Source organism: Pristiophorus japonicus, chromosome 14 (genome assembly GCF_044704955.1).
Source record: "Pristiophorus japonicus isolate sPriJap1 chromosome 14, sPriJap1.hap1, whole genome shotgun sequence".
Lineage (NCBI taxonomy): Eukaryota > Metazoa > Chordata > Chondrichthyes > Pristiophoridae > Pristiophorus > Pristiophorus japonicus.
Window position 1 is genome coordinate 67336183 of NC_091990.1, and position 16775 is coordinate 67352957.

The 16775-nt window shown below is 53.4% G+C and overlaps 1 protein-coding gene across 1 annotated transcript in view; it reads right to left on the minus strand.

Moving 5' to 3' along the window:
• Positions 1-15007: 15007 nt before the first annotated feature.
• The window catches only part of mrps15 (mitochondrial ribosomal protein S15), a 68748-nt gene continuing 66980 nt past the window's right edge, over positions 15008-16775 (minus strand). The window contains exon 10 of the mRNA XM_070898521.1: positions 15008-15097. The gene's annotated coding sequence lies outside the window, so the exon portion shown is untranslated. The remainder of the gene's footprint in view (positions 15098-16775) is intronic.

A 16775-nucleotide genomic window follows, 5' to 3' on the forward strand; every position in this document is an offset into this window, starting at 1 on the left:
CAACCCAACATTCTCACCCCTTCCTCAACCCAACCTTCTCACCGTCCCTCAACCCAACCTTCTCACCCCTCCCTCAACCCAACCTTCTCACCCCTCCCTCAACCCAACCTTTTCACCCCTTTCAACCCAACCTTCTCACTGTCTCCCTCAACCCAACCTTCTCAACCTGCCCCTCAACCCAACCTTCTCACCCTGTCCCTCAACCCAATCTTCTCATCCCTCCATCAACCCAACCTTCTCATCCTGTCCCTCAACCCAACCTTCTCACCCTGTCCCTCAACCCAACCTTCTCACCCTGTCCCTCAACCCAACCTTCTCACCCTGTCCCTCAACCCAACCTTCTCACCGTCTCCCTCAACCCAACCTTCTCACCCTGTCCCTCAACCCAACCTTCTCACCCCTCCCTCAACCCAACCTTCTCACCCGTCCATCAACCCAACCTTCGCACCCTGTACCTCAACCCAACCTTCTCACCCCTCTCTCAACCCAACCTTCTCACCCCTCCCTCAACCCAACCTTCTCACCCCTCCCTCAACCCAAACTTCTCACCCCTCCCTCAACCCAACCTTATCACCCTGTCCCTCAACCCAACCTTATCACCCTGTCCCTCAACCCAACCGTCTCACCCTTTCCCTCAACCCAACCTTCTCACCCCTCCCTCAACCCAACCTTCTCACCCCTCCCTCAACTCAACGTTCTCACCCTGTCACTCAACCCAACCTTCTCACCCTGTCACTCAACCCAACATTCTCACCGTCCCTCAACCCAACCTTCTCACCCCTCCCTCAATCCAACCTTCTCACCCCCTCCCTCAACCCAATCTTCTCATCTCTCCCTCAACCCAACCTTCTCACCCTGTCCCTCAACCCAAACTTCTCACCGTCCCTCAACCCAACCTTCTCACCCCTCCCTCAACCCAACCTTCTCACCCCTCCCTCAACCCAATCTTCTCATACCTCCCTCAACCCAACCTTCTCACCCTGTCCCTCAACCCAACCTTCTCACCCTGTCCCTCAACCCAACCTTCTCACCCTGTCCCTCAACCCAACCTTCTCACCGTCTCCCTCAACCCAACCTTCTCACCCTGTCCCTCAACCCAACCTTCTCACTGTCTCCCTCAACCAAACCTTCTCACCCCTCCCTCAACCCAACCTTCTCACCCGTCCATCAACCCAACCTTCGCACCCTGTACCTCAAGCCAACCTTCTCACCCCTCTCTCAACCCAACCTTCTCACCCCTCCCTCAACCCAACCTTCTCACCCCTCCCTCAACCCAAACTTCTCACCCCTCCCTCAACCCAACCTTATCACCCTGTCCCTCAACCCAACCTTCTCACCCTGTCCCTCAACCCAACCGTCTCACCCTTTCCCTCAACCCAACCTTCTCACCCCTCCCTCAACCCAACCTTCTCACCCCTCCCTCAACTCAACGTTCTCACCCTGTCACTCAACCCAACCTTCTCACCCTGTCACTCAACCCAACATTCTCACCGTCCCTCAACCCAACCTTCTCACCCCTCCCTCAACCCAACCTTCTCACCCCTCCCTCAACCCAACCTTCTCACCCCTCCCTCAACCCAACCTTCTCACCCCTCCCTCAACCCAACCTTCTCACCCCTCCCTCAACCCAACCTTCTCACCCCTCCCTCAACCCAACCTTCTCACCCCTCCCTCAACCCAACCTTCTCACCCCTCCCTCAACCCAACTTTTTCAACCCTCCCTCAACCCAACCTTCTCACCCTGCTCCTCCCTCAACCCAACCTTCTCACCCTGTCCCTCAACCCAACCTTCTCACCCCTCCCTCAACCCAACCTTCTCACCCCTCCCTCAACCCAACCTTCTCATCCCTCCCTCAACCCAACCTTCTCACCCCTCCCTCAACCCAACCTTCTCACCCCTCCCTCAACCCAACATTCTCACCTCTCCCTCAACCCAACCTTCTCACCCCTCCCTCAACCCAACCTTCTCACCCCTCCCTCAACCCAACCTTCTCACCCCTCCCTCAACCCAACCTTCTCACCCCTCCCTCAACCCAAACTTCTCACCCCTCCCTCAACCCAAACTTCTCACCCCTCCCTCAACCCAACCTTCTCGCCCCTCCCTCAACCCAACCTTCTCACCCCTCCCTCAAATAAACCTTCTCACCGTCTCCCTCAACCCAACCTTCTCACCCTGCCCCTCAACCCAACCTTCTCACCCTGCCCCTCAACCCAACCTTCTCACCCTGTCCCTCAACCCAATCTTCTCATCCCTCCATCAACCCAACTTTCTCACCCTGTCCCTCAACCCAACCTTCTCACTATGTCCCTCAATCCAACCTTCTCACCCTGTCCCTCAACCCAACCTTCTCACCGTCTCCCTCAACTCAACCTTCTCACCCTGTCCCTCAACCCAACCTTCACACTGTCTCCCTCAACTCAACCTTCGCACCCTGTTCCTCAACCCAACCTTCTCACCGTCCCTCAACCCAACCTTCTCACCCCTCCCTCAACCCAACCTTCTCACCCCGCCCTCAACCCAACCTTCTCACCCCGCCCACAACCCAACCTTCTCACCCCTCCCTCAACCCAATCTTCTCATCCCTCCCTCAACCCAATCTTCTCATCCCTCCCTCAACCCAACCTTCTCACCGTCCCTCAACCCAACCTTCTCATCCCTCCCTCAACCCAACCTTCTCACCCCTCCCTCAACCCAACCTTCTCACCCCTCCCTCAACCCAACCTTCTCACCCCTCCCTCAACCCAACCTTCTCACCCCTCCCTCAACCAAACTTTTTCACCCCTCCCTCAACCCAACCTTCTCACTGTCTCCCTCAACCCAACCTTCTCAGCCTGTCCCTCAACCCAACCTTCTCACCCTGTCCCTCAACCCAACCTTCTCACCCTGTCCCTCAACCCAACCTTCTCACCCTGTCCCTCAACCCAACCTTCTCACCCTGTCCCTCAAGCCAACCTTCTCACCCTGTCCCTCAACCAACCTTCTCACCCCTCCCTTAACCCAACCTTCTCACCCCTCCATCAACCCAACCTTCTCACCCTGTCCCTCAACCCAACCTTCTCACCCCTCCCTCAACCCAACCTTCTCACCGCTCCCTCAACCCAACCTTCTCACCCCTCCCTCAACCCAACCTTCTCACCCTGAGACTCAACCCAACCTTCTCACCCTGTCCCTCAACCCAACCTTCTCACCCCTCCCTCAACCCAACCTTCTCACCCCTCCCTCAACCCAACCTTCTCACCCCTTCCTCAACCCAACCTTCTCACCCCTCCCTCAACCCAACCTTCTCACCCCTCCCTCAACCCAACCTTCTCACCCCTCCCTCAACCCAACATTCTCACCTCTCCCTCAACCCAACCTTCTCACCCCTCCCTCAACCCAACCTTCTCACCGTCCCTCAACCCAAACTTCTCACCCCTCCTTCAACCCAACCTTCTCACTGTCCCTCAACCCAACCTTCTCACCCCGCCCTCAACCCAACCTTCTCACCCCGCCCTCAACCCAACCTTCTCACTCCTCCCTCAACCCAACATTCTCACCCCTCCCTCAACTCAACATTCTCACCCCTCTCTCAATCCCAACCTTCTCACCCCTCCCTCAACCCAACCTTCTCACCCCTCCCTCAACCCAACCTTCTCGCCACTCCCTCAACCCAACATTCTCGCCACTCCCTCAACACAACCTTCTCACCCCTCCCTCAACCCAACCTTCTCACCCCTCCCTCAACCCAACCTTCTCAACCCTCCCTCAACCCATCCTTCTCACCGTCCCTCAACCCAACCTTCTCACCCCTCCCTCAACCCAACCTTCTCACCCCTCCCTCAACCCAACCTTCTCACCCCTCCCTCAACCCAACCTTCTCACCATCCCTCAACCCAACCTTCTCACCCCTCCCTCAACCCAACCTTCTCACCCCTCCCTCAACCCAACATTCTCACCCCTCCCTCAACCCAACATTCTCACCCCTCCCTCAACCCAACATTCTCACCCCTTCCTCAACCCAACCTTCTCACCGTCCCTCAACCCAACCTTCTCACCCCTCCCTCAACCCAACCTTCTCACCCCTCCCTCAACCCAACATTCTCACCCCTCCCTCAACCCAATCTTCTCATCCCTCCCTCAACCCAATCTTCTCACCCCTCCCTCAACCCAACCTTCTCACCCCTCCCTCAACCCAACATTCTCACCCCTTCCTCAACCCAACCTTCTCACCGTCCCTCAACCCAACCTTCTCACCCCTCCCTCAACCCAACCTTCTCACCCCTCCCTCAACCCAACCTTCTCACCGTCCCTCAACCCAACCTTCTCATCCCTCCCTCAACCCAACCTTCTCACCCCTCCCTCAACCCAACCTTCTCACCCCTCCCTCAACCCAACCTTCTCAACCCTCCCTCAACCCAACCTTCTCACCCCTCCCTCAACCCAACCTTCTCACCCCTCCCTCAACCAAACTTTTTCACCCTCCCTCAACCCAACCTTCTCACCCTGCTCTTCACTCAACCTTCTCACCCTGTCCCTCAACCCAACCTTCTCACTGTCTCCCTCAACCCAACCTTCTCACTGTCTCCCTCAACCCAACCTTCTCAGCCTGTCCCTCAACCCAACCTTCTCACCCTGTCCCTCAACCCAACCTTCTCACCCTGTCCCTCAACCCAACCTTCTCACCCTGTCCCTCAACCCAACCTTCTCACCCTGTCCCTCAACCCAACCTTCTCACCCTGTCCCTCAAGCCAACCTTCTCACCCTGTCCCTCAACCAACCTTCTCACCCCTCCCTTAACCCAACCTTCTCACCCCTCCATCAACCCAACCTTCTCACCCTGTCCCTCAACCCAACCTTCTCACCCCTCCCTCAACCCAACCTTCTCACCCCTCCCTCAACCCAACCTTCTCACCCCTCCCTCAACCCAACCTTCTCACCCTGAGACTCAACCCAACCTTCTCACCCTGTCCCTCAACCCAACCTTCTCACCCTGTCCCTCAACCCAACCTTCAAACCCCTCCCTCAACCCAACCTTCTCACCCCTCCCTCAACCCAACCTTCTCACCCCTCCCTCAACCCAACCTTCTCACCCCTTCCTCAACCCAACCTTCTCACCCCTCCCTCAACCCAACCTTCTCACCCCTCCCTCAACCCAACCTTCTCACCCCTCCCTCAACCCAACCTTCTCACCCCTCCCTCAACCCAACCTTCTCACCCCTTCCTCAACCCAACCTTCTCACCCCTCCCTCAACCCAACCTTCTCACCCCTCCTTCAACCCAACCTTCTCACCCCTCCCTCAACCCAACATTCTCACCCCTCCCTCAACCCAACCTTCTCACCCCTCCCTCAACCCAACCTTCTCACCGTCCCTCAACCCAACCTTCTCACCCCTCCTTCAACCCAACCTTCTCACCGTCCCTCAACCCAACCTTCTCACCCCGCCCTCAACCCAACCTTCTCACCCCGCCCTCAACCCAACCTTCTCACTCCTCCCTCAACCCAACATTCTCACCCCTCCCTCAACTCAACCTTCTCACCCCTCTCTCAATCCCAACCTTCTCACCCCTCCCTCAACCCAACCTTCTCACCCCTCCCTCAACCCAACCTTCTCGCCACTCCCTCAACCCAACATTCTCGCCACTCCCTCAACACAACCTTCTCACCCCTCCCTCAACCCAACCTTCTCACCCCTCCCTCAACCCAACCTTCTCAACCCTCCCTCAACCCAACCTTCTCACCGTCCCTCAACCCAACCTTCTCACCCCTCCCTCAACCCAACCTTCTCACCCCTCCCTCAACCCAACCTTCTCACCATCCCTCAACCCAACCTTCTCACTCCTCCCTCAACCCAACATTCTCACCCCTCCCTCAACCCAACATTCTCACCCCTCCCTCAACCCAACATTCTCACCCCTCCCTCAACCCAACATTCTCACCCCTTCCTCAACCCAACCTTCTCACCGTCCCTCAACCCAACCTTCTCACCCCTCCCTCAACCCAACCTTCTCACCCCTCCCTCAACCCAACCTTCACACCCCGCCCTCAACCCAACCTTCTCACCCCTCCCTCAACCCAATCTTCTCATCCCTCTCTCAACCCAATCTTCTCACCCCTCCCTCAACCCAACCTTCTCACCCTGTCCCTCAACCCAACCTTCTCACCCTGTCCCTCAACCCAACCTTCTCACCCTGTCCCTCAACCCAACCTTCTCACCCTGTCCCTCAACCCAACCTTCTCACCCTGTCCCTCAACCCAACCTTCTCACCCCTCCCTCAACCCAACATTCTCACCCCTCCCTCAACCCAACATTCTCACCCCTCCCTCAACCCAACATTCTCACCCCTCCATCAACCCAACCTTCTCACCCTGTCCCTCAACCCAACCTTCTCACCCCTCCCTCAACCCAACCTTCTCACCGCTCCCTCAACCCAATCTTCTCACCCCTCCTTCAACCCAACCTTCTCACCCCGAGCCTCAACCCAACCTTCTCACCCTGTCTCTCAACCCAACCTTCTCACCCTGTCCCTCAACCCAACCTTCAAACCCCTCCCTCAATCCAACCTTCTCACCCCTCCCTCAACCCAACCTTCTCACCCCTCCCTCAACCCAACCTTCTCACCCCGCCCTCAACCCAACCTTCTCACTCCTCCCTCAACCCAACATTCTCACCCCTCCCTCAACTCAACCTTCTCACCCCTCTCTCAATCCCAACCTTCTCACCCCTCCCTCAACCCAACCTTCTCACCCCTCCCTCAACCCAACCTTCTCGCCCCTCCCTCAACCCAACCTTTTCGCCCCTCCCTCAACCCAACATTCTCACCTATCCCTCAACACAACCTTTTCACCCCTCCCTCAACACAACCTTCTCACCCCTCCCTCAACACAACCTTCTCACCCCTCCCTCAACCCAACCTTCTCACCCCTCCCTCAACCCAACCTTCTCACCCCTCCCTCAACCCAACCTTCTCACCCCTCCCTCAACCCAACCTTCTCACCCCTCCCTCAACCCAACCTTCTCACCCCTCCCTCAACCCAACCTTCTCACCCCTCCCTCAACCCAACCTTCTCACCGTCCCTCAACCCAACCTTCTCACCGTCCCTCAACCCAACCTTCTCACCGTCCTTCAACCCAACCTTCTCACCGTCCCTCAACCCAACCTTCTCACCCCGCCCTCAACCCAACCTTCTCACCCCGCCCTCAACCCAACCTTCTCACTCCTCCCTCAACCCAACATTCTCACCCCTCCCTCAACTCAACCTTCTCACCCCTCTCTCAATCCCAACCTTCTCACCCCTCCCTCAACCCAACCTTCTCACCCCTCCCTCAACCCAACCTTCTCACCGTCCCTCAACCCAACCTTCTCACCGTCCCTCAACCCAACCTTCTCACCCCTCCCTCAACCCAACCTTCTCACCCCTCCCTCAACCCAACCTTCTCACCCCTCCCTCAACCCAACCTTCTCACCCCTCCCTCAACCCAACATTCTCACCCCTTCCTCAACCCAACCTTCTCACCGTCCCTCAACCCAACCTTCTCACCCCTCCCTCAACCCAACGTTCTCATCCCTCCCTCAACCCAACCTTCTCACCGTCCCTCAACCCAACCTTCTCACACCTTCCGACAACCCAACCTTCTCATTCCTCCCTCAACCCAACATTCTCACCCCTCCCTCAACCCAACCTTCTCACCCCTCCCTCAACCCAACTTTCTCACCTTGTCCCTCAAGCCAACCTTCTCACCCCTCCCTCAACCCAACTTTCTCACCTTGTCCCTCAACCCAACTTTCTCACCTTGTCCCTCAACCCAACCTTCTCACCCCTCCCTCAACCCAACCTTCTCACCCCTCCCTCAACCCAACATTCTCAGCCCTTCCTCAACCCAACCTTCTCACCGTCCCTCAACCCAACCTTCTCCCCCCTCCCTCAACCCAACCTTCTCATCCCTCCCTTCTCATCCCTCTCTCAACCCAACCTTCTCACCGTCTCTCAACCCAACCTTCTCACCCCTCCCTCAACCCAACCTTCTCACCCCTCCCTCGACCCAACCTTCTCACCCCTCCCTCAACCCAACCTTCTCACCCCTCCCTCAACCCAACCTTCTCACCCCGTACCTCGACCCAACATTCTCACCGTCCCTCGACCCAACATTCTCACACCTTCCGACAACCCAACCTTCTCACTCCTCCCTCAACCCAACATTCTCACCCCTCCGTCAACCCAACCTTCTCACCCCTCCCTCAACCCAACTTTCTCACCTTGTCCTTCAACCCAACCTTCTCACCCCTCCCTCAACCCAACCTTCTCACCCCTCCCTCAACCAAACCTCCCCCCCCTACCTCAACCCATCCTTCTCACTCCTCCCTCAACCCAACCTTCTCACCCCTCCCTCAACCCAACCTTCTCACCCCTCCCTCAACCCACCCTTCTCACCCCTCCCTCAACCCAACTTTCTCACCCCTCCCTCAACCCAACCTTCTCACCCTGCTCCTCCCTCAACCCAACCTTCTCACCCTGTCCCTCAACCCAACCTTCTCACCCCTCCCTCAATCCAACCTTCTCACCCTGTCCCTCAACCCAACCTTCTCACCCCTCCCTCAACCCAACCTTCTCACCCCTCCCTCAACCCAACCTTCTCACCCCTCCCTCAACCCAACCTTCTCACCCCTCCCTCAACCCAACTTTCTCACCCCTCCCTCAACCCAACCTTCTCATCCCTCCCTCAACCCAACCTTCTCACCCTGTCCCTCAACCCAACCTTCTCACCCCGTACCTCGACCCAACCTTCTCACCATATCCTTCAACCCATCTGACATCTTCTCACTGTATCTCTCAACCCCATCTTTTCATCGTGTCCCTCAGTAATAATCACTTGCATACATATAGTACCTTTAACTTAGAAAATATCCCACGGTGCTTCATTGAGGTGTAATCAAAAGAATGGACACTGAACCAAAGAAGATATTAGAGGAGGTGACCAAAAGCTTGGTCAAAGAGATAAGTTTTAAGGAGGGTCTTAAAGGAGGAAGGGGAGGTAGAGAGGCATAAAGGTTTAGAGAGGGAATTCCAGAGAATGGGATCTCGGACGCTAAAGGCACGGACGCCAATCATCGAGTATAGGGAGGAAAGGGATGCTCAGGAGCCAGAGTCAAGGATCAGAGAGTTCAGCGGGGTAGTGTTGTTGGGCTGGAGGAGTTTATAAAGATAGGAAGGGCAGTGGCCATGGAATGATTTAAACACAATCTTAGCAATTTTAAATTTGGGGCAATGTGGGACCAAGACCCAATGTAGATCAAAAGGACAGGGACCACGGGTGAGCAGGACATGGTACAGGATAGGATACATGCAGCAGAATTTTGGATGAGCTGAAGTCTACAGAGAGTTGAGAATAGGAACATTGAAAGAGTTGAGTGTGAAGGTGACAAACGCATGGATGTGAGTTTCCGCGAGAGATGGGCAAAGGCAAATGATGTTAGATGTAGAAGTAGGTGATGGAAAGCATATGGAGTCAGAAACTCAGCTCGGGCTCAAAATAGGACAGCAAGGTTATGAAGAGTCTGATTTAGTTAGAGGCAGTGGCCAGGGAGAGCGGTGGGATCAGTTTTCAAAGGGAGGGGGAGAGGACCATTTCAAATCTCAGCTAACATGGGTGCCAGGAAGGGAAGTTGGGTGGTCAGCAGTTTAGTGGGAATGGGATCAGGGGAGCAGGATACGAGCCTCATGTATGATGTGAGCTTGGAGAGTACATGAGGAGAGAGAGAGAGACGGGTTCAAGGGCTAGGCCATGGGGAGGGAGAAGGAAGGGATCCCTGGAAGTTGTGGGGGGGGGGGGTACATTTTTTGGGGGGAGAAAGGAGAAGGGAGGAAAGTAGCAGAGGCAGCTGAATGAATAGTCTCATTCTTACTGGCAAATGTGCCCATAAGCTCATCGCACTTGTTGTTGGAAATCTACCCAACCCACCCACTTTCTCACCATATCCCTCAACTCCAACTGCCTGCCTTATCACCCTTAAATAAAGGAGACGACAAAGGTATGAAGGCAGTTGGCTAAAGTGGACTGGGAAAATAGATTAAATAGTGGGATAGTTGATGAGCAGTGGCAGACATTTAAGGAGATATTTCATAACTCTCAAAAAATTTATCCCACTGAGAAGGAAAGACTAAGAGAAGGGATCACCATCTGTGGCTAACTAAGAAAATAAGGGAGGGTATCAAATTGAAAACCAGGGCACACAATGAGGCCAAGACTAATGGGAGGCCAGAGAATTGGGAAACTTTTAAAAGCCAGCAAAGAATGACTACAAAAATAATAAAAAAAGAGAGAAGATATATTACAAAAGTAAACTCGCACAAAATAGAAAAAGATAGTAAGAGTTTCTACAGGTACATAAAAAGGAAAAGAGTGGCTAAAGTAAATGTTGGTCCCTTAGAGGATGAGACTAGGGAATTAATAATGGGGAACAGAGAAATGGCAGAGACTTCGAACAAATATTTTGTATGGTTTTCACAGTAGAAGACTAAAAACATCCCAATAGGGGATAAAGTCCTTGGTAAAATAACGGGACTAAAGGCAGACAAGTCCCCTGGACCTGATGGCCTGCATCCTAGGGTCTTAAAAGAAGTGGCTGCAGAGATAGTGGATGCATTGGTTGTAATCTACCAAAATTCCCTTGATTCTGGGGAGGTCCCAGCGGATTGGAAAACTGCAAATGTAATGCCCCTATTTAAAATAGGAGGCAGACAGAAAGCAGGAAACTATAGACCAGTTAGTCTAACATCTGTCATTGGGAAAATGCTGGAGTCCATTATGAAGGAAGCAGTAGCAGGACATTTGGAAAAGCATGATTCAGTCAAACAGAGTCAACATGGTTTTATGAAATTTACTGGAGCTCTTTGAGGATATAACGAACAGGGTGGATAAGCGGGAACCAGTGGATGTGGTGTATTTGGATTTCCAGAAGGCATTTGACAAGGTGCCACATAAAAGGCTACTGCACAAGATAAAAGTTCACAGGGTTGGAGGTAATATATTAGCATGGATTGAGGATTGGCTAACTAACAAAACAGAGAGTCGGGATAAATGGTTCATTTACTGTTGGCAATCAGTAACTAGTGGGGTGTCGCAGGGATCGGTGCTGGGGCCTCAACTATTTACAATCTATATTAATGACTTGGATGAAGGGACCGAGTGTAATGTCGCCAAGTTTGCTGATGATACAAAGATGGGTGGGAAAGCAAGTTGTGAGGAGGACACAGAAAATCTGCAAAGGGATATAGACAGGCTAAGTGAGAAGGCTCAAATGTGGCAGATGGAGTATAATGTAGGAAAATGTGAGGTTAACCACTTTGGCAGAAAAAAATAGAAAAGCAAATTATAATTTAAATGGAGAAAAATTGCCAAGTGTTTCAGTACAGAGGGATCTGGGGGTCTCCTTGTGCAGATACAGCAAGGAAGGCAAATGGAATGTTGGCCTTTATTGCAAGGGGGATAGAGTATAAAAGCAGAGAAGTCCTGATACAACTGTACAGGGTATTGGAGAGGCCACACCTGGAGTATTGCGTACAGTTTTGGTCTCCGTTAAGGAAGGATATACTTGCATTGGAGGCAGTTCAGAGAAGGTTCACAAGGTTGACTCCGGAGATGAGGGGGTTGATTTATGAAGGTAGGTTGACTCGGTTGGGACTATAATCATTGGAGTTCAGAAGAATGAGAGGTGATCCTATCAAAACATATGATAATGAGAGGGCTCGACAAGTTGGCGCAGAGAGGATATTTCCAATCATAGAGGAAAATAAACATAGGGGATATGATCTCAGAATAAGGGGCCGTCCATTTAATACTGAGTTGAGGAGGAATTTCTTCTCTGAGGGTTGTAAATCTATCGAATTCTCTGCCCCAGAGAGCTGCGGAGGCTGGGTCATTGAATATATTTAAGGCAGAGATAGACAGATTTTTGAATGATAAGGGAATAAAGGGTTATCGGGAGCGGGCAGGGAAGTGGAGCTGAGTCCATGATCAGATCAGCCATGATATTAAATGGCGAAGCAGGGTCGAGGGGTCAAATGGCCTACTGCCCCTATTTCTTATGTTCTTTGTCCCTCAATCTGTCTTCTCTCCAGATGTAATTGGATTGATCCTTGACCCCACTTACAGGGTCTGCTTCACAGGTAATTTATTCCACAACTCCATTACCCTCTGGGTGTAAAGGTTGCTCTTGACTTGCCATTCTCCACACATGCTTCATTCATCCCCTATCAGTGTGAATTACTCCACATTTAAATGTCTACTTCACAGATTGGAATTTTGGAGCTGGTGAAAGAATTAACAAAATACACCCCAGCAAATTGTTCACTGTGGCTAAGGGTTAAAGTATCCGGTACAGATTAGGAAGTGAGACTTGCATTTATATAGTGCCTTTCACGACCACCTCAAAGTGCTTTACAGCCAATGAAGTACTTTCAGAGTGTAGTCACTGTTGTAATGTGGGAAACACGACAGCCAATTTGCACACAGCAAGCTCCCACAAACAGCAATGTGATAATGGCCAGATAATCTGTATTTGTTATGTTGATTGAGGGATAAATATTGGCCCCAGGACACCGGGGATAACTCCCCTGCTCTTCTTCGAAATAGAGCCATGGGATCTTTTACATCCACCTGAGAGAGCAGACGGGTCCTCGGTTTAACGTCTCATCCGAAAGTGAGCAGTAAGAAGGGAATCAGCAGAGCTGGATCATCCAATGATGTGGAAGAAGGGAAAGCAGACAGTATAAAGGGATGAGGGGAAATTGGGCTGAGGTTCTGGAGTGTGAGAGGCTGGAGGGAACGTGCGGGGGGCGGTGGTACGTGGCTTGATCCATCAAATAGATAGGTCACTTATGTGCTAATAGGCCAATCTGAAAGCAGGGTCTGGCAAACTAAGGCTCACTGGGACATGGGTGAGAGCCTCCACCAAAGTCTTCGAGGTTGGGGTTGGCCAATTTAAACTTATTTTTAATAGAAAAATTACTAACTAAATCTAAGCAGTACAATTGTGGAAAGATTGGCACAGAAGGCACTCTGAGATTGGTGAGCATTGAAAGATCTGGGTGGTCCTGGATATCAAGGCCCCTAAACATTCCACTGTCAGAGGTTACCTGCCAATCGTTGGCCCATTCTGTACCGATAGCACTCAGAGGCACCCTGACCAATCTCCCATGTGCGATCCAATCCCAATCAAGGCCAATTTACACCCAAATTCAAAATCTGAACAGCCATTAATGCAATGATAGGAGCTGGACACGGTCAGTTTGTGAAGTGCTTCATCATCCCTCAGAATGGACAGAGTTCTGTGATGAGCCGAATCACAGGTCAGCACCTATGACTGCAGCATTGGAACATTTCCACACAGGCATGGGCAAATATGCATTTGCACGGGGCTTGCGTCAGTCGGTGTGTGGGTCCGGTCCAGTCAGTGGGTCCGGTCCGGGCCGGTCAGTGAGTCCGGGCCGGTCAGTGAGTCCGGGCCGGTCAGTGAGTCCGGGCCGGTCAGTGGGTCCGAGCCGGTCAGTGGGTCCGAGCCGGTCAGTGGGTCGGGGACGGTCAGTGAGTCCGAGCCGGTCAGCGGGTCCGGGCCGGTCAGCGGGTCGAGGCCGGTCAGCGGGTCGGGGACGGTCAGCGGGTCGGGGACGGTCAGCGAATCCGGGACGGTCAGCGAATCCGGGACGGTCAGTGAGTCCGGGCCGGTCAGCGGATCGGGGCCGGTCCGGGCCGGTCAGTGGGTCTGGGCCGGTCAGTGGGTCTGAGCCGGTCAGTGGGTCTGAGCCGATCAGTGGGTCCGAGCCGGTCAGTGGGTCCGGGACGGTCAGTGGGTCCGGGACGGTCAGTGGGTCCGGGACGGTCAGTGGATCGGGGCCGGTCAGCGGGTCCGGGCCGGTCAGTGAGTCCGCACCAGTCAGTGGGTCGGGGCCGGTCAGTGGGTCCGAGCCGGTCAGTGGGTCGGGGCCGGTCAGTGGGTCGGGGCCGGTCAGTGGGTCGGGGCCGGTCAGCGGGTCCGGGCCGGTCAGTGGGTCCGAGCCGGTCAGTGGGTCCGTCTGAGCCGGTCAGTGGGTCTGAGCCGGTCAGTGGGTCCAGTCCGGGCCGGTCAGCGGGTCCGGTCCGGTCAGTGGGTCTGGGCCGGTCAGTGGGTCCGAGCCGGTCAGTGGGTCGGGGCCGGTCAGTGGGTCCGAGCCGGTCAGTGGGTCGGGGCCGGTCAGTGGGTCCGAGCCGGTCAGTGGGTCGGGGCCGGTCAGTGGGTCCGAGCCGGTCAGTGGGTCGGGGCCGGTCAGTGGGTCGGGGCCGGTCAGTGGGTCTGGGCCGGTCAGCGGGTCCGGGCCGGTCAGTGGGTCCGGGCCGGTCAGTGGGTCCGTCTGAGCCGGTCAGTGGGTCTGAGCCGGTCAGTGGGTCCAGTCCGGGCCGGTCAGCGGGTCCGGTCCGGTCAGTGGGTCTGGGCCGGTCAGCAGGTGTGTGTAAGGCACTTTGGGAGGACCTGAGGTTGAGAAAGGCGCTATATAAATGCAAGTCTTTCTTTCAATATTAGGACAGGTAACCAAATGCTTGGTCTAAGAGCTAGGATTTGAGGAGAAAAAAGGACTTGCATTTATATAGCGCCTTTCAGAGGCGGGGAGGTTTAGGGAGGGAATTCCAGAGGTTAGGGCTCAAATAGCTGAATGCACGGATGCCGATGGTGGAGTGAAGGAAGTGGGGGTTGCACGAGGGGCCAGAGTTGGAGGAGTGCAGAGATGTCGGACGGTTGTAGAGCTGTTGCGCCTCACATTCAGTCCACATTGAGATGAGATCATCCAGTCATTCCACACTGACAGCAGAGTGAGGACACCTTCATACATTCAGCCTGAGCTGCATACTAACCCAGGCCCCAGAGGTGAAAGGGCACTGCAAAATAGTTTGCGTCACCTCAGCAACAGAACGAGCTGGGGAAGAGTGCAAGGAGCACTATCACCTACCTCAATGTTGTACGAAAGCCTCATGTGAGTTCTCAGGGCAATCAGACCTCCAGGCAACATGCCCAGGCAGCAATTCTCTCCATAATTATGGGCTAAAGTACAGCTCAGAATGGCGGGGCAGAAGGCACCAAGGAGACCTGTGGGAATAGACATTCCTCGTTGAGTATACAGCGACTTTTGAAGCCTTTTCTTAACCTGTCTCCAGATTCAGCCAATATCACAGGTCCTTCCCCACATGCCTCTGTTAGGGGCAGGAGGGGGCCTTCCCCTCCCGGAAAGCATCTCGGTGTTTAGAGATGGTCAACGAGAGAGTGTCAGTATTTAAAGAGGGTGCACAGGAGTGTGTCAGTATTTACAGAGGGTCCATAGGAGAGTGTGTCAGTATTTACAGAGGGTCCACAGGAGAACGTAAGAAATAGGAGCAGGAGTGGGCCATTTGGCCCCTCGAGCCTGCTCCGCCATTCAACAAGTTCCTGGCTGATCTGATCATGGACTCAGCTCCACTTCCCTACCCGCTCCCCATAACTCTTTACTCCCTTATCGCTCAAAAATCTGTCTATCTCCGCCTTAAATATATTCAATGACCCAGCCTCCACAGCTCTCTGGGGCAGAGAATTCCACAGATTTACAACCCTCTGAGAGAAGAAATTCCTCCCCATCTCAATTTTAAATGGGCGATCCCTTATTCGAAAACTATGCCCCCTAGTTCTAGATTCTCCCATAAGTGGAAACATCCTCTCTGTATCTATCTTGTCGAGCCCCGTCATTATATTATGTGTCTCAATAAGATCACCTCTCATTCTTCTGTACCCCAATGAGTACAGGCCCAATCTGCTCAACTTTTCTTCATAAGTCAACTCCTTCTTCTCAGGAATCAACCTAGTGAACCTTCTCTGAATGGCCTCCAATGCAAGCATAACCCTCCTTAAATAAGGAGACCAAAACTGTTGTGTATCTGTAAAGCATGCACTCCCATGTTCTGCCACCAGGGAGCTCATCCCCTGAAATCCCAAGGGATCCCACCATCCCTTGGGAGCACTGTATATAAGCTGGCCCCTAAGGCCTGTTCCTCACTCTGGAGTGTCTTAATAAAAACTGAGGTCACTGTTACTTTAACCTCCCTGTGTGCAGTCTCATCTGTGTTAGGAACACAATAAAAACTGTACACAGTACTCCAGGTGTGGCCTCACCAATACCCTGTACAGTTGTAGCAGGACTCCCTGCTTTTATACTCTACCCCCTTGCAGTAAAGGCCAACATTCCATTTGCCTTCCTGATTACTTGCTGTACCTACATACTAACTTTTTGTGTTCCATGCACAAGGACCCTCAGGTCCCTCTGTACTGCAGCATTTTGTAATTTTTCTCCATTTATATAATAATTTGCTTTTTTATTTTTTCTGCTAAAGTGGATAACCTCACACTTTCCCACATTATACTCCCTTAGCCTGTCTATATCCCTTTGCAGATTTTGTTTGTCCTCACAACTTGCTTTGCTTTCCCACCCATCTTTGTATCATCAGCAAACTTGGCTACATTACACTCGGTCCCTTCATCCAAGTCATTAATATAAATAGTTGAGGCCCCAGCACTGATCCCTGTGTTTACAGAGGGTCCGGGGGAGTGTGTCCGTGTTTACAGAGGATCCGGGGGAGCGTGTCAGTGTTTACAGAGGGTCCGGGGGAGTGTGTCAGTGTTTACAGAGGGTTCGGGGGAATGTGTCAGTGTTTAGAGGGTCCGGGGGAGTGTGTCAGTGTTTACAAAGGGTCCGGGGGAATGTGTCAATGTTTAGAGGGTCCGGGGGAGTGTGTCAGTG